This window comes from Mus musculus, chromosome 11 (genome assembly GCF_000001635.26).
Source record: "Mus musculus strain C57BL/6J chromosome 11, GRCm38.p6 C57BL/6J".
NCBI lineage: Eukaryota > Metazoa > Chordata > Mammalia > Rodentia > Muridae > Mus > Mus musculus.
The window spans coordinates 44,346,395-44,371,487 of NC_000077.6; positions in this window are offsets into that span (position 1 = coordinate 44,346,395).

Consider the following 25,093-nt stretch of genomic DNA (forward strand, 5'->3'; position numbering starts at 1 on the left):
GGATAAAAGTAAAATGTAAAATGGGGAATTTTGACAAGCATTAAAATCTCAAGGAAAAAGAAGTCACGGTAGGGCTGTTTGAGTGACCCACAGATGTGTGGTTAAAAGTTCTGTCATCCACAGGTACAGGTGTGTGTCCATCCCCGTAATGGTGAACCGGATGAATTGGTCTGGCTACCACTGTGGCCATATTCTACAGTTTGACAAAAAGATATCATGTTTCAATTTTCTGTGTAGACAACAATGTGGGCACTAAAATTGACATATCTTTATGTAAACTTTTTCTATTCTTTGATTTTTAATAAACTTTAGAAACCAAAAAAATAAAAATAAAAGATAAATTAAAAAAATCTCAAGGAAAGGACATGCCCACCAAAATCTATGTGGTCACTAATCTTGGTTGTTGGATGGATTGGATTGGAGATGGATAGAGCCCACACCATGCTTTTGAGGTGAGACCGAGACTGTGAGAAGCTGTTGGAACTCAGCTTTGGTCAGGTGATGGACTCTAAATTCAAACAGAGCATCAGGAGCCGATAAAACCATGAGGTGGGGCCTGGCTGGAGGAGGTGGGTTGCTGTGTATCTATCTTTAAAAAAGTATAACCTGACCCTGGCTCCTTCCTGTGGCTCCGCTCCATTCCTGGCCGTGGAGTGGTGAGCTTTCATCCTCTGTGCCTTTGTCATGATGCTCTGCCTGCTCACAGGACAGAAACAACAGAGCCAGGCTGCTGTGGACTAAAGTTCTGAAATCACTATCCAGGATCAGCCTTTCCTCCCTGTAGGGTCTTATCTAGGAAATTTGTCATAACAATGAAATCTCCAACAGCCCCTTCTAGCATGTATGTAATTTTATTATATACAATATATTATACATAATATAATTATGTTACCATTGTAACATTATATGTGTAGTTATATATTTGTATACATCAATAACTACATATAAGTGTCATTTCATATATATAGTTATATGATATATATATATATATGTCATATAACTACAATAAAAATATATAATATATATATATTATAAAATATATATTATATTTTTTCCAGTCTGGTCTAGAACATTAGAACATTCCACCAAAGCCTTAATTAGTAGTGTGGTGTTTATCTTTGGTGAAAAACACTGTCTTGGGGGCCCAGGGTAAGTATGATGGGATGGAAGTGTTTTGAGTCTTGAGCTTTGCAGTAGTTGCATAGATATATACATTTAGAGAGCTCAAGTTTAGTAAGATTCATGTGGAAAACTGGAGAAATTTTATCTCAACAATTGAAAAAGATAAAAAGCAAAATGGGATTAGTCAAATCCAGGTCTGAGAAAGGAGTCACACACACACAGTGAGAGAGACAGACACACAGAGACAGGCAGACAAACACACAGAGAAGGAGAGAGAGAAGAGGAGGGAGGGAAGGAGAGAGGTAGGGAGGGAGAAAGGGAGAGAGGGAGGGAAATAGAGAAAATGAGGAAAGAAGGAAGGGAGGAGGCCAGACAGAAAGACAGACAGACACAGACACACACACACAGAGGCAAACAGGCATACAACCACATGAACACACACACATACACACACAGAAAGAGAGATAGACACACAGAGACAGACAGACAAAGACACAAAAAAGGAGGAAAGGGAGGAAAGAAAGGAGCAAGACAGACACAGAGAGAAGGAGGATCGAAGAGAGAAGGGGAAGAAGAGAAAGGGAGGACTCAAATACAAATCCCCAGAGCCCATGGTCTGGGTCCGGATGACCGGATGGCATCTTCCTAAGAAAGCCACGTGATAGAGTTGATAGGGAGAATTCTGCAGTAGTGACCTTTTGCTCTTGTGAGTTTGGGATCAGATAGACCTGGGTCTGAGTCTTGGCTCTCTGCCTTTCAGCTGAATGCATTGGCACTGCCTTCTCGGTGTCTGGAAATGAGCAAGTGTGGATGCACATTGTGAACTTCATAATTGTGGCCAAAAGGAAAGGACAGCCAGCCTGGGGGCTTTCCAGCATCATGGGATGCTGATGGGGAGTACTTTGAGGAAGGGATCACGCACCTCATCCATGTTCCACCCACATCTTTTTCTTGTCCAGAGCAGAACCCTTTGCCCAGGGACTGTCCCTCCTCAGACTAGGGGCTTTCTAAAGAGTCAAACAATGTCCAGTGAAAATGTTAATTAACTGTGTTGCGGTTTTGGTCTCTCTTCTGCTGTCACTTCTTAAATAGTTGCTCCAAGCTATCACTCCTCCTAGGCCTGCCTTTCTCTTCCTGCTTCTGTTACGAGGCCCACAGTAGAATTCAAAGAGGTTTGGTCCTCACCAGGTTCATCTTTCTGATGCCCTCTTCTTTCTCAGCCTTCTCTCCTTCTCTCTCTCTCTCCCTCCCTCCCTCTCTCTCTCTCTCTCTCTCTCTCTCTCTCTCTCTCTCTCTCTCTCTCTCTCTCTCTCTCTCAAACACACACACACACACACACACACATTCTGTTCCATCAGAGCAACTAAGCCTTAAGAGAAAAGTATTAGGACACTGCCCTAGACCTCATGATTACCAGAAGGGAAGAATGCCTGGAACTGCTTCTCAGAGGGATGCAGAAGGAGGGAAACACTTGTCAGTCAATGTGGGTCAGAAAGACCTTAACTCATGAGGACCTTAACCCCCAAGAAGTAATTAGAACCATTATGTCCTCACCTCCTCATGAGCTTCTGAGTTTGAAGGGGTTCCCGGCAATGCATCAGTTCTTCTCTGTGAACTATTGAGTTTTATGGCCCAGAGATTATGCCTCTTTAAGCCTGAGAAGTTCTGCCCCTGTGTAAGAAGTATATCCAGGGAGCTGAAGAAACTGCAGCTCTCCAAGAAAAGCACTGGGCCCTAGCATTCAATTTCTGCAAAGATAGACTCCTAGCAACTCCAGCTGCACCCATGTTTATCAAGGAGCCTTGGCTTGGCAGCATCCCAACACAAAAATCCTCACCCAGTATATGCTCCAATGTTTCAGACGTGCCATGTTAGGAATTGCCACAGGACCTCACTCTGTTATAGCCACAGCTAGTTTCTTCATATGACTTTTGTGTGTCTCTATCTGCCAACATGCAGCTCATTAGAATGGAAGCTTCTCCAGATCGGAAGCCTGTTTGTCTCATTTACCACTTGTGCTTAGCTTCAGGTGCCAGATAGATGCTCTGTTAAGAACCAATCTACAAATGACTATCTCTACAATGGAAGGCGCTGGCCCCTCACTCACATTCCAGATTCTTGACATCCATGATTCAGGTAGTGGTAGCTAAAAGGAACAGAGAAGTAGGAGAGGCTGTGTCTAGATCTTGGCACTTCGCTAGGCAACTGCCAGGCTCTCGCCAGTGCGCTATTTCACAATGGCATGGTATGCGAGGGCTCTTCTTGCAACATTGGGTCGCGTGGCAAACTGGAAACTCACTAATTAATAAGCACTCAAGTAGGGAAATGTTGAAATGCCATCAGGCCGTGCAGCAGAGAGAGTTGAGCCCTTGTGGCTTGGTGTGAAGGCACACAGACCTTCATTCAGCTATTTCCAGAGCTCACATTTGTTTGTTTGTTTAGCCACTCATTTATTTATTTATTGTTCTAGTTTCCGTCATCGCTCTTGTTTTCATTTTGTGGTGTAGTGCTGTGTTGTTTGGCCACGGTCTCCATGTACATACTAGGCTAGCCTTAGCCTTTCAATCACGCTGCCTCCTCCTCCCCAGTGCTAGAATTACAGGAATGTCCCCTCACAGCTGTCTCCTCCACCCTGACATTTTAGAATGTTTCTCTTTGAGACAACTTATTTCCTTCAGCCAAATTTGTTCTCCTTAAATGTCTTCTTTATCCCCGACCCTGACTTCACCCGACCCCAAACATTTACCTTTACCTGAATTGGATGTCTCCCAATAATGACGCTGTATTGTTGTGATCATTGTGGCCACAGTACCTGACAAGAAAGTAATGAAGGATTTTCTTGAGCTCCCCGTTGGGGTGGGTAGTGTCCTCTATGGCAGGGCAAGCACGGCAGCCAATAGCTCCAGGGTTTCAGATGTGTGCAACAGCTGCGTATGGACAACTCCACAGAGCAGGAAGTTGAGACGGGACAAGAAGTGAAGGCTGGCTATAAATCTCAAGGCCCACCCTAATCAAATGTACTTCCCAGGTCCCTGTGGGGGAACAGGGCCCATCATCTGTCATTTCTCCTCTTTCTTTGAAACACTTCAATGATCAATATAATCCCTACTTTCGGTCTTTACTAATTCCAGATGAATTGCATCCTCCTTATAAACTCTTGGGAAGTTCACTGGCTACTTCAGGTAAGCTACAGCCTGATGGCCAAATCCAAGACATCAGCCAAACCTGTTTGGCATTGTAAATGAAGTTCTATTGTAACACAGTCAGTCATGTCAATTCACTAGGGTTGAATAGTTGTGACAGAAATGACATGATAAACAGGTCTCAATTTGTCTAAATTTGCATGGCAACTCCCATATGCAGAATCAAGGCCTATATAAATTTATACAGATATAATTCAATATATATAATATGCCATATATGATTAATATATATATGTATATATGTATACATACACACACACACACACACACACACATACACATACACACACGCGCGCGCATGCGCGCGCGCGACATAGACCTGCACATCTAGCATTGCTTGCTACCTGTCCAGTCCAGCCTTTTATAGAATAGGCTTTTTAATTATTGTCATTGGCCTGTAGCTCATCTGCATCTATCATACTTCTCTTGGTACACAAAGACCCTGCCTACCATCAGGCAGGTTTACAGAGTCACAGAGTCATCAGCTCATACCCCAAATGGAGCATCATTTTCACCAAAAGAGAGAATATGAAAGGTCATAAATAGAGAATGGCAATAACAAGGAACTTAAAGGTCTTGTCTGTAGGATGGAGAATCAGAGGCAAACTTAAAAAGGCATTCCTCAAATTCCTTTTGAACCATGTGGATGAGTAATGCTACCTATTCCAAAACTCGTCAAAACTTAAGGTGGTATTGATTGTACAACCACTGAGTAACCATCTTTTCATCTAATTTTTAATGAAAATTTTAAGTGAGTATACAAATAATGGGATTTGCTATGATATGTATAGGATTCCATTACAGAGATGAGACATGGTGTGCTCAATGCTCTCCTTTAGATGAATGAATGAATGAGCTGTTTCTAGTCTGTCTTGTCACAAACAATGCTACACTGTATAAACTTGATCACGCGCCAGTACATCTTTCCACATTGCAGGGAATTTTGTAATTTTGTACATTTGCATTTTTGATAAGTATTGTGAAATTGCCATCCAAAGAAGTCACTCTCCCACGGTGAACATTTGAATGCCCCTGTCCTCGTAACCTCTCCCTGTACAGGGGCTTGTAGAAGAGTTTTCAAAGTGGTATCTGCACCTTCCTTGTGTCACTGTTTTCATTGCTCATTTTAATGAATGAAGCCGTAGACCTTGACTTACAATCTGCAGCCCTCCTTACTGATGCAGCTCCTGTTCCTGGGTGGGAATTTCTAAAGCACCTGAGTGAAGGGTGGGAGGGACTCTGACTTCAGCTCAGAGGCTTCCTCTGCAGAGGGCAACAGGGGAATGGGACAGGAGAGCCACAACAGCGCTTCCACTACGGACGTGGCATTTTAATTAATTTTTGGATGTACAGATTTCCATGTTTTAGATTCCATATGAAGAAGTCTCAGTGGATACCCTGCATGCTGAGGAAGGAGGAAGGATTTTGTGTTCTCAGGAAGTCAAGGATGGGCAGTGAAGAACCAGAGCATGCCAGGGCTTCATTAAACACTGTTGGTATGAAGAATCTCACTCGAGGAAACAGTATAGGTAGGGCATGAAGTGCCTAGCAAGAAAAAATATGTATAATATGCGTGTATGTGAGTTTATATGTATGTGTGTTTATATGTGTATATTTGCATGTATGTGTATATATGTGTGTGTGTGTATGTATATATGTGTGTGTGTGTGTGTGTGTGTGTGTGTGTGTTTATACACACACACATGGAAGGAAAGAAGGAAGAAAAGAAGGGAGGAAGGGCTGGAAGGAAGAAAGAGGATGGCAGACAGGAAGGAAGGAAAGGAGGAGGAAAAGAGAGAGGGTGGAGAGAAAGGATAGAGGAAAAGGAGGGATGGGAGGAAAGAAAGAAAATCCTGGGAGAGCTGGGAGTAAGGATGGAGGAGTGGAGAGGGTGGGGAGTTGTTATAGGCTTAGGTCATGTTCTGTCACATAGATGAATATGTTATCTATTTGAGTCTCTGCAAGAAAAACTCCAGCGATGACTGATGGGTCAGTATCAGCTAACATTGGTCCTTGATCAGAAAGAATGGAAGGAGCATGAAAGGCAAGAGAGGTTAAGGCATGGAAGGGGCAAGGAAGGGGAGGGAAATAGGTTTTTAAATCATCAAACTCCAATTTGAGTCCCAGTCTATCACGTATGCTTGAGGCCCTCAGCAGCCCTGTTAACCTCTGTCACCCTCATTCTCCACTCCTGTAAGATGCCTTCAGCATCCACCTTGCAGTTGGCATTACATTAGTGATGTCTTGCAGGGTTGATTCATCCTCCTTGCTCAACAGCCGTGGGATCGCTACTAACACTGACTTGATTGTATCTACTCAAATGTGTGCAAATGGTGTCTGAAGTCAGAAGTCCCATGCAGTGTCTTACCCCAACTGTTTCTTGTCCCTGATGAGTGAGTGGCCCAGGGAAAAGCTGCCTCTGGCACTCACCAGCAGGTTCGTCCTCCTAATCCACTCCCAAATGTCCTCCCAAAGCCATCCATGTTGGAAGGAGAGGGGAGAATTGGAAACCTGAGATTGAGAGACACAGGGTGCGGATGGCCAGGCTTAGGAGGGGGTTTCCTTCCTCTTGCAACCGTAGCTGCAGTTCCCAAGGCCTGAGACCTTGGAGCACTTGAGACTTGGGCTTTCCCCTGGTGTGGCATCTGGAGAGACACACCCTGGTTACCTGCAGCTCATGACCTCCCTGTGCTCAAAGGAGCAAATGCCCTGTTTTCTTTCGCTGCATCATACCAGCAAGCACTGAGCAGCCCCACTCACCTCAGAGGGCAGTGTCTCTTAAGGCTTTCTTTCCCCCACAGACTAGGAGAACACAGCAAGAGAGAGCCATTCCTCTCCCTGTGAACTTTTAATAGTGCAGAGAAGAGAACAGTTAAAGGTCGTAAGCTTCTCGTGCCTTTGTTTGGTTTGATTTGGTTTGTTTTCATTTGGGGTCTTTATTGTTTGTTTGTTTGGTTGGTTGGTTGGTTTTGTTTTTATTTGGAGGTTTGGTTTGGGGGTTGTTTGTTTGTTTGTTTTTGTTTTTTGTTTTTTTTTTTTGCTTGTTTGTTTTTGCTGAAACAAGATCTCATGTGGAACAGGCTGTCCTCCAATTTCTGTGTAGCAGAAGTTGGCCTTGATCTCCAGATTCTCCTGTTTACAGCCTTCACATGCTGGAATTATAGACATAAACCACCATGGCTAGCACACTATCTAGCTGTTTTCTAAGTTGAAATGCTATGTATTCTTTTTCATAATCTTACATTAAATACTCCAGAAAACTATGAAAGAGGAGAAAAGTGGCAAAGGGATTAAGTGGCAGAAACAGGAAAGATAACAAAGGCGTGATTGATTGAGTGGTGATATCATGCCAGTGTACTTCTGAAACTCCATCTTGTTAGAGGGGATACATCAGTCACCTTCCACTACTATAACAAAATGTCTGAAGTAAACAAGTTACAAAGAAGAAAGGTTTATTTTGCCTCATGTTTCTGTGGGTTTGCCTCTGTGGTCATTTGGTCCTCTTGGATTGGGGGTTGTTGTGAAGCAGAACATGATGGCAGATTGTATGGCAGAAGCAGGCTGGTCACCTAGTCACCAGGACACCATAGACAGACAAAGAAACTAGAGTCCCATCATACCATCATATTCTACTGACCTTGCCTCCCCTATACTAGGGTCTAACTCCCTTCAATTCAATCTGCTTTTTTCTTCCTTCCTTCCTTCCTTCCTTCCTTCCTTCCTTCCTCTCATTCTTTCTTTTTGTATGTGTGCACTCATCATTCCCCATATATGTGTGCACATGTACGTATGTATGGATATATGACACATAAGCCACAGCATATGTGTGGAGATCAGAAAACAGCCTTGGGTGTTGGCCTTTGCTTTCCACCTTTTTATGACAAGGTCTCTCTGTTGTTTTACTCTGCATAATCCAGGCTAGCTAGCCTGAAAACTTCCAGGGGTTCTCTAGTCTCCACCTTCCACCTCACAGCAGAAACACTGGGTGGGATCCCAGAAACATGTTGTTGCACCAGGTTGACATGGACTCCTCAAGCTTAGTAACCCTGAGCCATCCCTCCACTTCTTAAAAGCTCCACCACCTACAATAGTTTCACACTGAGGAATAAGCTTCTATCAGTTGAGTCTCTGTCCGACATTCTAGAGACCCCTTTGGGAAACAGCACGGGGAGTTAATGCCAGATAATAACAGGATGCTGAGGAGTTACCTCTCCTCATAGTAAACACAACAGGCTTCAATTCCAGCAGCAGTAAAGAGTTTGTGAGCATCATGGAGGAAGGAATTGGCGTCACAGGCCTTAGAGCCAGCAGAGCTGCTCTCGTGGGGGAAGTGGGCAGCCTGCAAAGTTCTGCTCTGTGTGTTCGAGAGTATCATCTTCTGCTTTTAGCAAGCTGAAACCAGGCACTCTTCATCTACAGCAACCCTGGCCGTACATTGACTGCCAGTGGCTCATTTCTGTTGTCTACATCCAAATCCTCCCTCCCCAGAGCTCTCTTGTGTTCTGAGAAACCGTTTCATTCTAACGTGATAGTGGATGCCACCACAGCAGTTAGAACAATAATCTCTTCAGCATCTATGCCTTCACTCATAGGACTGTGGAAGCCATTGTTGGACACAACAAAGGGGACTTTATGAATGAGATTCAGGACAAAGTCTAGAGATGATCCCAGAGGATCCAAAATAGCCCAGTCAAGTCATGCAAGTCTTTAAATGCAGAGGACGTAGGGTGAGGGTTAAACTATTTACCATAGAAAGCTGGAGGACCTGTTCCCGGCACTCACATAAAAATAAAACATGGTGGCACATTTTATATACACTTTATTATATATTTATATATAATTTACATACAATATATTATTATATTTAATGTATTTATATACAGTAAACTATAGGCACACACCTATCACTCCAGCACTGGGGGGAAGCAGAGAGAGGAGGACCTTGGTGGCCAGCCATTCTAATCCAAAGGGCAAGGTCCAGCTTCAAGTTTCAATGAGAGCCTGTCTAGGAGAATAAGCTGAGAAACCGGAGGAAGACATACAATATTCACTGCCCTCTATCAAATCCAACCTCTGCCCTCCATGCATGGACCCATTTACACAAGCACTTATACACACACACAGACACACACACCACCACCACCACCATGCCACACCACACCACACCATACACACACATACCACCACACACACACCACATCACACACACACACCATACCACACACAGACCTACCACACACACACATACACACACCACCACACACATATACCACCCCCCCCACACACACACACCACACATCCTTTTAATCACCTACAAAGGTTGAGTCCCAAGGCTTCAAGTTTTACAAAGGGAGGGAGAGGGAGAGACTGAGAGAGAGAGAGAGAGAGAGAGAGAGAGAGAGAGAGAGAGAGAGAGAGAGAGAGGAACTAGACAGCCCAATTAACTGTTTCCACAGCTGTGAGGCATTACACATACACAGAGCAATGCAAGCTCTTTGAGACTGGCTAGAAAAGTCACCCAGAGTAAGTGATGCAGCTGGACTTTTGAAATTATGGTTGAAAAAAAAAAACCAAACTTATAAAACTTGCCACCTTAGCTGTCACTTAGCATGCCTCAGTATCTGCCCGCTGTATTGTGCAATGTCTCCAGGTTGCTTTTTGTCTTGTGAAACTGAAACTCTGCACCCATTCAGCAGCTCATTTCTCCCTTCTCCAGACCCTAGTAACTCAAGTCTACTTTGGTCTCTGTGAACTTGACTTTCAAGGTTCATCCCTGTCACGGCGTATATCAGCACTTCCTTCATTCTTGAAGCTGAGCGATACTCTGTTGTCTTAAGGCATCTATTGCAGTGATAAAACATCACTACGAAAAGCAACTTTGGGAGGAGAAAAGCTTTCCTTCTGCTTACAGTTCCAGGTCAAAGTCTGTCATTGGAGACAGACACTTGAAATATGGCAGGAAGCTGGAGGCAGGAACTGAAGCAGAGGTCATGGAGGAGCACTGTGGACTGGCTCACCTCTGATGCTCTCGAGTCAACTGGTAAGAAAGGAATTAGTAGTGTCAGGAGATGTGACTTCTGTCTAGTTCTTCAAAGATAGCACCGTGCTCCCTCCACAAGGCTTTTGTGCTTGGCCTTATTTCTTCTCCCTGAGTCACATAATTGGCTCACCATTGCTGGCTGAGCTCAAATGCCACCACCTCAAGTTCCCCCCACCTGATCTGGGTAAAATGGCATCTGCACTCACCATCTTCATTTTCCTCGTATTTAGCAAAATTCATTTGATTTTGTCATCTTTTAGCTTAACAGTCTCTCACACAAGAATGCGTGTTATACGCTGTATAACCATTACCTGTTGATTATCCCCAGCACCCCCCACATGCACAGAATCATGCCTGGCACTGCTGGTACTTACTACATATCTGTAGAATAAAAGCATTGTTTATTGAATCCAGATAATAGAAGACAGGGGCCATCAAGATGGCTCGGCAAGTAAGGGAGCTTGCCACTAACCCTGAAGATCTGTGTTTAATTCCTGGGACCCACTCCCCAGTTGTCCTGTAGCCTCCACAAGCATGCCTTAGCATGCATGTTTACAACTACACCGTGTGTGTGTGTGTGTGTGTGTGTGTGTGTGTGTGTGTGTGTGTGTGTGTGTGTGCAATTTGGAAGTCATGTCTACCAGCGAAATGACATTGGATGAAGGTATATACTGTGGAAAATCCTACATTCCTTTAAAATGGTTCAGGCCACCTGTGGATATCTACAGGAAAGAATATCTTCAAAGGAGGGTTGAGTTTTCCAAAGATAGACTGAAAAACAATGAATGTGCTACAATGTAACTTTACCGTGTATCAAAGATCGCCAGTAGTGATGGCTCGCACTTATTATCCCAGAATTAGGGAGGCAGAGGCAGCAGGAGCACCAGGAGTTCAAGGCCAGTGTGAGGTAGAGGTAAGACCGCCTCGTCAGAAAGTACAAATCAAATCCATGTATTGATATGGCTGTTGGGAGGCACAGGCAGCAGCGTTTATGACTGAAGATGAGGCTGCAGAGAGAGAAGTCTCTCCAGGCTTCACTTCATGCATCAGAGATTGTCAAGATGGCTTGTAATTGGCTTTGACTACTTCCTTGGTGAGATTAAAAACAAAACAAAACAAAACAAAACAAAAAACTTATATATCGGCTGAAGGGTTTGTGGGAATAATAGCCTGGTGTTTTCTGTTCACTTTGAAATGTAATAAAGCCAAAAGTGGATTGACAGATGAAAAGATGATTAGGTAATTATATGAAAATGCAATAAAGTACGGTACTCTTAGTGGATTCTAAAAGGGTAGTCATGTTCATCTTCATGGTCCTTCAGCTTCTTGGTTGTTGGAATCCTTCATGATAAAAAATAGAGGTTAGAAACCTTGCTTTCTATTTGAGGCACATTTCTCAAATGCTCATGATATTGAGACATATCTTCTTCAGGTACAGTACAAGTCAGCCCTTAGCTTTCCTGGCATCCATGAAGACAGGTGACAGGCTGCCTATACCTAGATTCCAGGAGTCCCTGTATGACATCTCACAGAGATTCACAGAGGCCACAATGTCAACTAATCGGCAAGCGTTCAAATTCCAGCAAAATCCAAGTAGCAAACTCCACACAGATACCTGGAGAGTCAGTCAAGATAGCACTGAACCTCAAGAAGTAAGACATGGCTCTAACAATGTCACTAGGGCTTGGCTCCATGGAAGCCACGGGCATAAGAAGAGTTTATACCTAATAGTTCAGCAACAGTGACAGCAGGATTAGCACTCTACTGCTCTCTTTTACAATACCCCCAGCATCCGCCCTTACCACTCTGAGAAACAAGACAGGAACAGTGGCCATGTGACCATCTATAGAGATCAGAAACCCAGGTCACAGGTCACAGACCAGGAGAAGAAGCTCGGGATGGAAAAGGACAAAATATGACAATGGGAGCTAACTCTCAGCAAATCCATCTCATCTTTAATTATTTAAAACAAGACATATAGGAAGTGAAAGAAATTATTAATGATTAAATTAGGTCTACATGTGGCCAGACCCCAAACAGTATATTCCGTCTACCTTTATCTATTCATATTCCCTAAACTTGACCTGAGGCGACCAAAGAGACACAGAGAGGCAGGGTGACTTGGTGAAGGTCCACAGCAAGATAAGGACAGAGATGGGTGAAGGAGGCCTTGGCCATTGGCCTGATGATTATCACTATTTGGTCTCTCTGAAGCTGCCAAGTCTTCCCCACCTCTGGCCATGACCTCACCTCCCCTGCATCTCACAGGCTTAATGAAACCCTGCTCACAGTCGGCTCCTGTGGTGCTGTCACATGGTTTTCTCTCCTATGAAGCATGTGATCAGGTATAACCCTCCTCTGATTGTTTTTCCTCTTTTTTGCGATGAGATGCTGGGATAGATGGAGGAGAAGGACCTAGGCATCCCTGGTGTTTCTTTGCTGTTTCATGATATAAACAAAAGCCTGGTGAAGGATGAAATCCAGAGTAGAGTATGTGACAAAGTTCCCACCTGGTCTCAAAGGGGTCCAGGCTGCCTCAGTCACCCATCCCAGCCTATCTTATCTCTGGGGGTGGCTTTTGAAACTCCCAGGAAATACCCATTTGGAGAGCTAGTTCCTCATACACCTCTTATTGTTTGAGTATCTCTTAGGTGGCTCACATCATGCTAGGCAAATGATATATCGGAACAAAGGAGAAAGATTCTCTTATATAAGGGTGTGGATGTCAGATAATAGACAAATCAATTCACTTCAGAAATGAAGTAGGATGTTCTTTTTTTTTTTAGATATTTGCATTACAATTTTTTAATTAGGTATTTTCCTCATTTACATTTTCAATGCTATCCCAAAGGTCCCCCATACCCACCCCCCCAATCCCCTACCCACCCACTCCCCCTTTTTGGCCCTGGCGTTCCCCTGTACTGGGGCATATAAAGTTTGCAAGTCCAATGGGCCTCTCTTTGCAGTGATGGCCGACTAGGCCATCTTTTGATACATATGCAGCTAAAGACAAGAGCTCCCGGGTACTGGTTAGTTCATATTGTTGTTCCACCTATAGGGTTGCAGTTCCCTATAGCTCCTTGGGTAATTTCTCTAGCTCCTCCACTAGGGGCCGTGTGACCCATCCAATAGCTGACTGTGATCATCCACTTCTGTGTTTGCTAGGCCCCGGCATAGTCTCACAAGAGAGAGCTATAACTGGGTCCTTTCAGCGAAATCTTGCTAGTGTATGCAATGGTGTCAGCATTTGGAAGCTGATTATGGGATGGATCCCTGCATATGGCAGTCACTAGATGGTCCATCCTTTCGTCACAGCTCCAAATTTTGTCTCTGTAACTCCTTCTATGGGTGTTTTGTTCCCATTTCTAAGAAAGGGTAAAGTGTCGACACTTTGGTCTTCGTTCTTCTTGAATTTCATGTGTTTGGCAAGTTGTATCTTATATCTTGGGTATCCTAAGTTTCTGGGCTATTATCCACTTATCAGTGAGTACATATTGTGCGAGTTCCTTTGTGATTGGGTTACTTCACTCAGGATGATACCCTCCAGGTCCATCCATTTGCCTAGGAATTTCATAAATTCATTTTTTTAATAGCTGAGTAGTATCCCATTGTGTAAATGTACCACATTTTCTGTATCCATTCCTCTGTTGAGGGGCATCTGGGTTCTTTCCAGCTTCTGGCTATTATAAACAAGGCTGCTATGAACATAGTGGAGCATGTGTTCTCAGATTCAATGCAATTCCCATCAAAATTCCAACTCAATTCTTCAACGAATTAGAAAGGGCAATCGGCAGATTCATCTGGAATAACAAAAAACCGAGGATAGCAAAAACTCTTCTCAAGGATAAAAGAACCTCTTGTGAAATCACCATGCCGGACCTAAAACTGTACTTCAGAGCAATTGTGATCAAAACTGCATGGTACTGGTATAGTGACAGACAAGTAGACCAATGAAACAGAATTGAAGACCCAGAGATGAACCCACACACCTATGGTCACTTGATCTTTGACAAGGGAGCTAAAACCATCCAGTGGAAAAAAGACAGCATTTTCAACAAATGGTGCTGGCACAACTGGCGGTTATCATGTAGAAGAATGCGAATTGATCCATTTCTATCTCCTTGTACTAAGGTCAAATCTAAGTGGATTAAGGAACTCCACATAAAACCAGAGACACTGAAACTTATAGAGGAGAAAGTAGGGAAAAGCCTTGAAGATATGGGTACAGGGGAAAAATTCCTGAATAGAACAGCAATGGCTTGTGCTGTAAGATCAAGAATCGATAAATGGGACCTCATAAAATTGCAAAGCTTCTGCAAAGCAAAAGACACCGTCAATAAGACAAAAAGGCCACCAACAGATTGGGAAAGGATCTTTACCTATCCCAAATCGGATAGGGGACTAATATCCAATATATATAAAGAACTCAAGAAGGTGGACTCCAGAAAATCAAATAACCCCATTAAAAAATGGGGCTCAGAGCTGAACAAAGAATTCTCACCTGAGGAATACCTAATGGCAGAGAAACACCTGAAAAAATGTTCAACATCCTTAATCATCAGGGAAATGCAAATCAAAACAACACTGAGATTCCACTTCACTCCAGTCAGAATGGCTAAGATCAAAAACTCAGGTGACAGCAGATGTTGGCGAGGATGTGGAGAAAGGGGAACACTCCTCCATTGTTGGTGGGATTGCAAGCTTGTACAACCACTCTGGAAATCAGTCTGGAGGTTCCTCAGAAAATTGGACATAGTACTACCGGAGGATCCCGCAATACCTCTCCTGGGCATATATCCAGAAGATATCCCAACCGGTAAAAAGTAGGATGTTCTGACAAACAGCAATAACAGACAACATCCATTCTTGCCATAACCTTTCTGACTGGAGCAAAGGTGTTCTGGAAGCACGCATGACCCTCCCTTTGCCTATTAGACTATTCAAATAGGGGATCCCAAGGAATTGGAATTTCCCTAGGAATCTCACTAGACAAGAAAAGCCTAGGACCCTGCTACCAACCAAGCCAGTAACTTTTCTCCCACAGTTCTAACAGTTTGTCAGACTACCTTGTAGGAGATATTGGAGCCAAGATAATCATGGGCTAGCTATGGACAGGTCCATGTCTTGACCCAGTCTCCACTGTTATGTGCACATGTTTGCTTTGTTTTGTTTTGTTTTGTTTTGTTTTGTTTTGTTTTTGTTTGTTTGTTTTTACTTTCCATTTTAAGCCATGAAGATGGACTTAGAGGTGATGGATACTGGATCGTTTTACTCTTGTTCTTGTTCTTCTTGTTCTTCTTTTTCTTCTTCTTCTTCTTCTTCTTCTTCTTCTTCTTCTTCTTCTTCTTCTTCTTCTTCTTCTTCTTCTTTCTTCTTTCTTCTTTCTTCTTTCTTCTTCTCCTTCTTCTTCTCCTTCTTCTCCTCCTTTTCCTGACTAAACCTCTGATGGGGGAGGAGTGGGAAGTAAAACTTGGTCTTGTGAGACATTTAGGGTTGCTGTATAATAATAAAATGTTTATCTCTCTTAGTCTAAGTCAGTAGCTGACCTGCCTTCTGTAAATTCCTCTGAGGTGAGAAACTGTGTAGTGCCTCATCATAAAACAGCAGGGGATTAAGTGAAAAGACTTATTGCTGGTGCTCCTTTCTCTGGTGAATCAGCCAGAAGCCTCTCTGGCTAAGCTTGTTAACTCTTTGTGAACCAGAGAGGAATGAAAGGAAAAGAATTAAGATGCTGTATTCAGGCAAATATGTACACACACACACATATATTTAATCATTCATACACCCACACACTGGCCGAGCCTGACTGTTGGTCTCAATCAACTACACAAGTATTCTAGCATGCTTACATACATATGCATTTATCTACACACAAACATAGACAAACAGACATATAGTTTAGATGGACAGAATGGTAGATGGAGCAAAACTCCCCAAGCCAAACAATTCAATCAACTCCTTTATTTCTTTTCTCTAGTCTTTTTATACCTTCTCATACATAAAAAAAAAAAAAAAAAAAAAAAAAAGCTTTTTAGAAAGTTATCTCAGAAATAAAGTGTTACATAAAATGAGGATTATAGAAGGATATTGATAGTAAGTTCAAAGCAGTGTTTCACAAGCCGGGCGTGGTGGCGCATGCCTTTAATCCCAGCACTTGGGAGGCAGAGGCAGGCAGATTTCTGAGTTCGAGGCCAGCCTGGTCTACAAAGTGAGTTCCAGGACAGCCAAGGATACACAGAGAAACCCTGTCTCAAAAAAAAAAAAAAAAAGAGTCAAAGCAGTGTTTCATTATAAAATATTCATTATAAGTTCAAAGCAACAGTTTTTACATGGCCTTGCCTTATCAAGGCACCTGTGACTTTATCCTTGGGCCTAAATGTTTTTCCTTGAACACAAAATTGTCCCATGTCTATTTCTTTTTTAGTGTGATTATGAAAACCCATTGTATTTCTTCTTAGGCAGCCCTTACTTGCTATTCTGAAGAGTGGGAACATTCTATTCTTGATTCTAACTTTATTACATCTTTCTAGCAATTAAGACCATCTCTAAAAACTTTCTTCCTAAAATTATTTTAATCAAATCAGGAATTCTATAGAATTATTATCTATTTGTCTATATAGCATCACTACAACATAGTACATCTTTGTAGCTCTGCAGAGATCTGCTCAAAAGGGTTGGCTAATACCTAGTGCTTGTTATGTATGTTTAGTAATAACATGAAAGGCATATTAATAGCAGAAATCTTTCCCAAAATGGATTTCTTCAAGGCCTTACCTACTGGAGCAAATCTGTTATAGATTTTAATCCAAGACAGACCCATCTCAGGATAATAGTTTTTAATAGTTTTTAGCTTCTCCTATGATAGCTCCTGACAAACCTCCTTTACAAGCTCTTCATTATCATACGTCTCTTTGATTGATATACTGAGGGCTGCTGGCAAAGCTTATATCATTAGGTCTACTAAAGCCCAGGCTCTGACCCCAACAACTTCAGTAACATGTTCTTCTTTTCTCTACAACAACTTTCTGAGAGGGATACTGTTACTACCTCTGTCTTACAGATTGATGTAGAATCTATGGCACAAAAAGGTTAGCCAATTGCCAATGTCAGTCAATATGTGTGAGGTCCAAACTTGGAGCTGAGAAATTACATTTCAGAACTGATGTACCTCACTAGTTACACTGGAGGATGACATCAAAGAAAGCCTTTTTTGAGAAGATGACCTAAAAGTTTAATTGAGGCACACAGGCCAAGGGGACAATTACCTATGAAGTAAAGGAAGCAGTGTGTGTCAGTGTATGTGGGAATAAGTGATGTGGGAGAGCCTGCATGGTCTGTGATCTTTTAGAAGGCCTCAGAAGGTAGGCAGGGTTCTATGTTATTCTTGGCATTCTTTACAAAGCTCCAAGGCACCCTATTTATGCACATCTGATCATTAAACAGCCTGGTAATAGCAACTGAGTGGATGTTATGACCTATATCCTGGAAATGGCATCTAATATTTCCAGGAACTTATGAATGGAGATGAGCCTGGACTGTGTCAAATGTTCTCTCTATTCAGGCTCTCTGCTGAGGGGCAACTTGCCACTTCATTGTCCCTGGGGTTATGCTTTCAAACATATCACTCTGCATCCCCAGACTCTCTATTCCCCTCTCTGTCCTCTTCCCCTACCCCAAGATGTACTTCTCCAGATGCCTCAGCAACTTCACTCTTAGGGAAGTCTGATAAACAAGTTTTCCCTCATCCTCTGAAGTGATAAAGCTGTATTGGAACTGTAGCCAACTTGTCTTCACTTCCCTGTAAGAACTTCCAATAGTTTTCCCTTCCTCTACTTACAAGTCTGCCTCAAGTTGCTAGCCTTGCCTTCTCTGCCAAAGCTGAAGTCATTAGTTGATTAATGGCATGTTCCCAAAGGAATATAGCCACAGTTGGAGCCTGGGGCCCTTGGTGAACAGGTGGAGGTTTGCAGAGGCCAAAAAAACAAGCATTGTTCCACCCAGCTAAGTTCTTATCTGTGGAAATGATCTCACTTGCCTTGGAAACCAACTCTAGGAAAGGGGAGTGGTAAATACAGTTTCCCCAGAGCTATCCAGTTCTCAGTGTGAGCTCCAAACACTGCCTTCCTCTCTGCATCAGCTTGTTGCTTTTGTCCTCTGACTTTGGCTTCCACAGCCACCAGAGCCTTCACAGCTCAGAGCTCCCCATGTTATATCACAGCTCCATGCTACCTCTTTACATTGCAATGCCCTCTCTTCTTCAGCCTGACTCCCTCACAGATGAAACACAACTCAGGCACCACCATCCCAGGAAGCTATCCATGCCTACCCACATCTCACTGGGCCCATTAGACCCTTCTCAGTTTCCATAGCTATAGTGAATAATATTCTTTGTGTGTCCACAACACAATAAAACCACTTAATATGGGTGACCCCTCTGCATGGATCATCTCAATCTGGTAACAACTCAACTGGGCAGCATCTAAAATTCTACCCTGTGAGAAAATAAACAGAATCATAATGTTGCAAAACTTGGAGTCACAGTCTATACCCCCAGGAACCCAAGTTTCACCACCAGTCCTCAAAAAAAGCCAATTCGAAACTCCCAAGTTAATAACAGAGAGCAGGAAAGGAAGATTTGTTCAATATGGCTTGTGGTGGTTTGAATGAGAATACACACACACACACACACACACACACACACACACACACACACACACACAGGCTCAGATATTTGAAAACTTGGTCTCCAGGTAGCAACACTGCTTGGGGAGGCTGTGGAACCTTTAAGAGGTAGAGCCTTGCTGGAGGAAGCACATCCCTCGGCATAGATTTTATAGTGTTTATCCCCCACTCCATTTTCAATTCACACTCTCTACCTACTTGCATTGTGAAGATGTGAGTGTCCAGCTCTCTCTGCCTCTGGGCCTTGTTGCTATGCCTCTCCACCATCAGGAACTCTTGTCCCTCTGAAATGGTAAACCAAGAAGTTGCAAGCAACCCTCTCTTCCTTAAATTGCCCCAACCCTCTCTTCCTTAAATTGCCCTTGGTCGTGGTGTTTAATTACAGCAGGAGAAAAGTAACTTAGACATCAGGAAGAGAGATAAAGAAGTCATGTGCCCCTCTTTAATACCTCTTTAAGGGCCCTGAAGAGAGACTCGAGTTTAAATAGAGAACTAAGAATACATACATCTAAGCAGTACTGGTCAAAACAGGGTCCTCCTCACTTTGAACTATCATTGTTCCAAGATGCACATCTGACAAGCTGTCAACACTATGTGGAAACTCTTTCCAGAACACAAGTGTCCGCTCTGACTGACTCCAGGCTCATGGTATTTTCCTTCTCCTAGCAAGAGATGTTGGGGGGGTCAGTTTTTCTAATAGTCAGATTGAGAGACATGAGTGTCTGTCTGTCTAAATGTCTTCATGCCTGCCAGGGCAGTTTCAAATACGGTGTGCCAATGTTGCAATATCAAGTGCGGCAGGTGAGATTCAAACCCAGGCAGTGTAAAGGTAGGAGGTGTCTAACCATCAGAATTCCCACTATCTGCTGGGTTCCCAGACAAAGAGTGATACTCATTAGACACTTCCAGTTTACCTCCCAAAGCTCTCCATCTTCACCACACACTCTCATGGAACTTTCATGAGAATGAGGTGCAATATAGTACTTACATGGCAGCTCTTGCTCTGATCTCCATTTCAGGAGAAGGAGACAAGTATAATTATTTACAGATTTCACCAAACTGAACTAACACCACTCAGACAAGCTGAGACCGCTCCTCATCTTTTCTTAAAGTCTACCCCTTCTTTTCTTTTTCATTTTTTAAGATGTATTTTCTTTTAAGTTGTATATATGGGGCACAGAAGGCGTGCATTTGAGTACAGGTGCCTATGGAGACCAGAAGAGGTCATCAGATCTTCAGGAGCTGGTATTACAAGTGTTTGTGAGTCCTTTCATATGAGTGCTAGTAACTTAACCTGTAAGAGCAGTCCCGTGCCCTCCCCAAGCCCCCTGCCTTTTCTCTTTCATAAGAACAAAAACTATGTTGTTGGAGATAATGTGCCCAGCATAAAAAAGAGGGCAAAGTTCAGACAACCTGGACATCTCCCTCCCTTGTAGGTAGATTAGAGGATAAATATCTGTCAGTATTTGTGGGATGGGTTTTTCAAAGAAGTGGTCTGAAATAGGTGTGCTCATCTAACACCATTACGTGCTTGCTATTCTTTTTCTTCTGATTCGAGATGCAAAATCAGGATCACCAGCAGCTACCTTTTAGCCTGGAAGCGAAATTACTGAGCAGAGCAGAAGCAGGCTTCCTGGGGACCTCACCAAGCTCCGAATTTCAAGGGATGAAGAGTAAAAGAGCTTTTTTAACATCTCTATCCCTTGGACTCTCTTACTTGAAGCTCAACACCATTCTTCACACATTTGCTTTGCTGTAACTGGGGATCATCTCTTCCGTGTATCCCTGAGTTCTTCATCTGGTCTGAGTTGGCATGGATGTCCCTAACATAGCATCTGGTCACCACATTCCTGAAGTAACTCTAACTCGTGACCCTGACTCACTTTCTACTCCCGTATGAGTGAAGGAGGTTAAGCTAAGAAAGTAAACATCTGCCCTGTAGAAGCTTTAGAAGCAAATGCACAAACATAATGGGAGGGATGAAGGATGATGTAGGAGTGTGGCTCCAATCTGGGCAGGACACTGGGAAGATCCAATGTAGTTAAGTGCGAGAGATGCTCTTGGTTCTCTCTCTCTCTCTCTCTCTCTCTCTCTCTCTCTCTCTCTCTCTCTCTCTCTCTCTCTCTCTTTCTTTCTTTCTCTCTCTTTCTCTCTCTCTCTTTCTTTCTTTCTCTCTCTTTCTCTCTCTCTCTCTCTCTCTCTCTCTCTCTCTCTCTCTCCTCCCCCTGCCCCCACTCCCCCCCCCCCCCGCAAGACAGGGAGCCTCTGTCTCAAACAACAGTGGTTTCATCCCTGTGTCTGAAAAACCAAGAGTCAGGGGTCAATTAAACATGAAGGGTGAAATCAGCAGACTGCTTGAGCCAGAGCTGGCTTAAAGCTTCTATGAAGCAACCAGCATTGCCATCTGAGACACTCTGGGAATTGCCTCACACATCTCCTGTTCCTTCCCCACATCTGGATTAGTTCCACAGGGTCATTAAGGCCCTGGAGCTGTCAGGCTTCCCAGGACCAGGCTGTTGGATGAAGGCATTGGCTACTGGAGAGAGCAGCCTCCTGGAACCTACGCTCCCTCAACTACACAGGAGAATTAACACTATCACACTCTGCCTCCCTACAGGGGTTGGCAAGAGCATCAAGGGTAAAGATGAACAGGAAAGTCATCTCATAAACTGTCACCCACACCCAAGTCATGTGTGTGTGTTTGTTTTTCTCAGGCCTCTGCTTCCACAAATGATAGAGAGTTCCTTCCAAAGCCAAATGTGTGTATTCACAGATGTCTTTTCAACACTTGGGCATCAGTCACTGATAAAAGGCTGTTTTTCAAAAAAAAAGGCGTTTTCAGACATGGAAAGAGTAGTTAAAGGATGGGGTTCTGCAGAATCCCAGGGAATGTACCCAGAGCTGTGGTGGGGAAAGCCAGAAGAATGGAAGAAAACATATGTAAGGATCACGAGAAAACACTGTTGGTGGAAAAGCAGAAAGAGTTTGTTTTTTGTTTTTTGTTTTTTGTTGTTTTTTGTTTTTGTTTTTGTTTTTTTTTTTTGGTTTCTTGCTTACTTAGGTGTGGCTCTTCTGAAGACACTCTACTCCAGCTGCAGGGGCCTTCTTTAGCTTAGACAGCAACTTAACTTACCAATAAATTAACTTAACAGTAAACTAATTTACCAAGAAATTAACTTAACAATAAATAAACTTAGTACTATTTTGGGAGCATTAGGGTGGGGTTGGGAGTAGGCAAGACTCTTTTGCTTTTTATTCTTTTCTAAGACTTTGGGTATTTTGGTCCCCCCCCCCCAAAATGTGTGTTTATATGCTTGTCAAGAGCTTAAAAGTAGCTATGATGAAAGGTCTTGAAGACTGTTCTAGTTTTTACTGCCCTATTAGTTTGTCTTCATTATCACAATGAAGTACCTGAGGTTGGATAACTTTTAAAAGAAAAGAGGTTTGTTCATGTCTCAATTTTAGAAGCTGAAGGTTCAGGTAACATGGCACAGGCTCTGATGAGGGACTCATGGTTGGTAGCATCATGATGTAGGAGAAAGAGAGAGACCTCATGATGTAGAAGGGAGGAGGACAGGAGAGACCAGTCTTGCTGCTTTTAACTATGGTAGCAGGAATTTACTTAGTACCTTGAATTTTTTAGAACTACCAATAGCCTAACTACCTCCCACTAGGCCTCAACTCTTAAAAGGATCCCTCACCTTCTGTACCTTCACATCGGAGACCAAACTCTCAACAGGTGAATTTTTGAGGGACACACTAAAATCCTCATCCAACTAATAGCACTCACTGTGCCCCTTGCAAGGCAATCATGAAATTAAGAGATTTGGAAATTTCTGTCCAATAACCAGGCTCTAGCCTTATTACGGATGCCATTCTTAGGAAGGTCAGTTGACAGCTGTCATCCAGCCTTGCCCAGGGCCTTATGAAGATCAGGAAACCAGAGGTTGGGTGTGGCTAGAGGACTGCCAAGCACAGTGTGAATTCCCACCGTTTGCCAATCAGAAGGGAAGCAATACTAACCTAATAACATTATGTCACAGAAGGAGTTGTCCATTAGCTAATTTACCCATTAGTAGCAATTAGCTTAGTTGCTTAGCTCATATCCCCACCCACTCCCACCAACAGAAAGAAGAACCCAAAGAGAAGGGCAAGGAAGATTTTGTAGTAGGAAAGAAAGAAGAAGAAAAAGTTAATTTCTTGAACATTAGGCTCAAAGGAGCTTAGCGGGTAAGCCAGCCAGGGGAGTGAACACTAAAATGTTCTGACTGTGTTTATTTTGTTTGCTCATTGTGCTGGCTGGTTTTATGTCAACTCGGCACAAGCTAAAGTCATCTGAGAGAAGGAACCTCAATTAAGAAAATGTCTCCATAAGATGGGGCTGTAGGCAAACGGTAAGGCATTTTCTTAATTAGTGACTGATGTGGGAGGGCCCAGACCATTGTGAGTAAGACCACTCCTGAGCTAGTGGTCCTAGGTTCTAAAAGAAAGCAGGCTGAGCAAGCTATGAGGAGCAAGCCAGTGATCAACTCTCTGGGTTCTCTAGAATCACAGAATTTATGGGTAGTCTCTATATAGTAAAGGAATTTATTGATGACGTACAGTCTGCAGTCCAATTCCAAACAATAGTCAGCAGCAGCTGTGAATGGAAATCCAAGGATCTAGCAGTTGCACAGTCCCACACAGCAAACAGTCGAAGGAGAGAGAGAGAGCCTTCCTTCTTCCAATGTTCTTATGTAGGTCTCCAGCAGAAGGTGTAGCCCAGATTAAAGGTATGTGCCATCACACCTTTAATTCCAGATGGCCTTGAACTGTCCTCTTGAGTTCTCCTTGTCTTAATCTTCTGGAATTCATAGCCACTATGCCTCAAGCTCTCCATACCAAGATCCAGGTCAGAAACTTCTATCTCCCAGCCTCCAGATTAGGATCACTGGTGAGCCTTCCTCTGCATCAGCTCTTGAGTCCAGATTCCTGCCTTGTTTGAGTTCGTCCCCTAACTTCCTTCAGTGATGAACAGTGATATGGAAGTGTAAGCCAAATAGGCCCCTTCCTTCTCAACCTGATCTTGACAATGATGTTTTATCCTAACTAGGATATTAGTGTAATGATGCTTCCACAGCATCAGAATATTGCCACACAAACACCAATCCTTCTTTTCTCTTTGCTACCATAGATAGCATTCCACCCTGATTCAGCTTCATCTTGTTCATCTCTACATGTCCACAGTTAACAATGGTCCAAAATTAAGCAATTCATAAATTTCAAAGAACTTATAGCATATTATTACAACTGCTCTATTATTTATTGTCATAAATTACATTCTGTCATGGATACATAGGAAAACGAAGGTGTGAATAGAGCTTACTGACACTGGTGGTTTTAGACATCCGCTGAAGGTCTTGGAATTTATTCCCTGTGGACACGAGGGGACCATTACACCTAACTCCCTTCTTATAATCAGGTTATCTCCTGGGTCCTGGAATGGACCATGCCAGAGATCCAGAACCTTGGTGCCTATTCTGGTGTTCTTGGGTGAGGGGTAAGCATCTAAATCAATTACCACAAGATGTCCTCAAGAAGGAGGGAACACCTAAGAAAGAAAGGATACAAAATAAATAAACAAATAGGTAGGTAGCTAGGTAGGTAGATAGATAGATAGATAGATAGATAGATAGATAGATAGATAGATAGATAGATAGATAGATAGATAGATAGATAGAGCAAGCAGTCAAAAGGATTATAGCAGACACACCTTCTCTTAATCCTGGAAATCTCTGAGCATCTTTTATAAAATGAAGTTGATTGTGTCCAGCTCAGAGTTGAGGAACATCTAATGAGAGTAAGCATGTGGTCCAGGATACCAGAGACCTTTAATGAGCTTCTACTTTTTCCTTCTCAAAAGACTTCCAGATGTGTGTGTGTGTGTGTGTGTGTGTGTGTGTGTGTACATAGTCTAAAAAGTTCACATCCCAGCCCATGGCTCAGGAAGTCACAGGCTCTATGTGAGAAGATACTACTGTTGTCTTGCTAAATGAACACATCCATC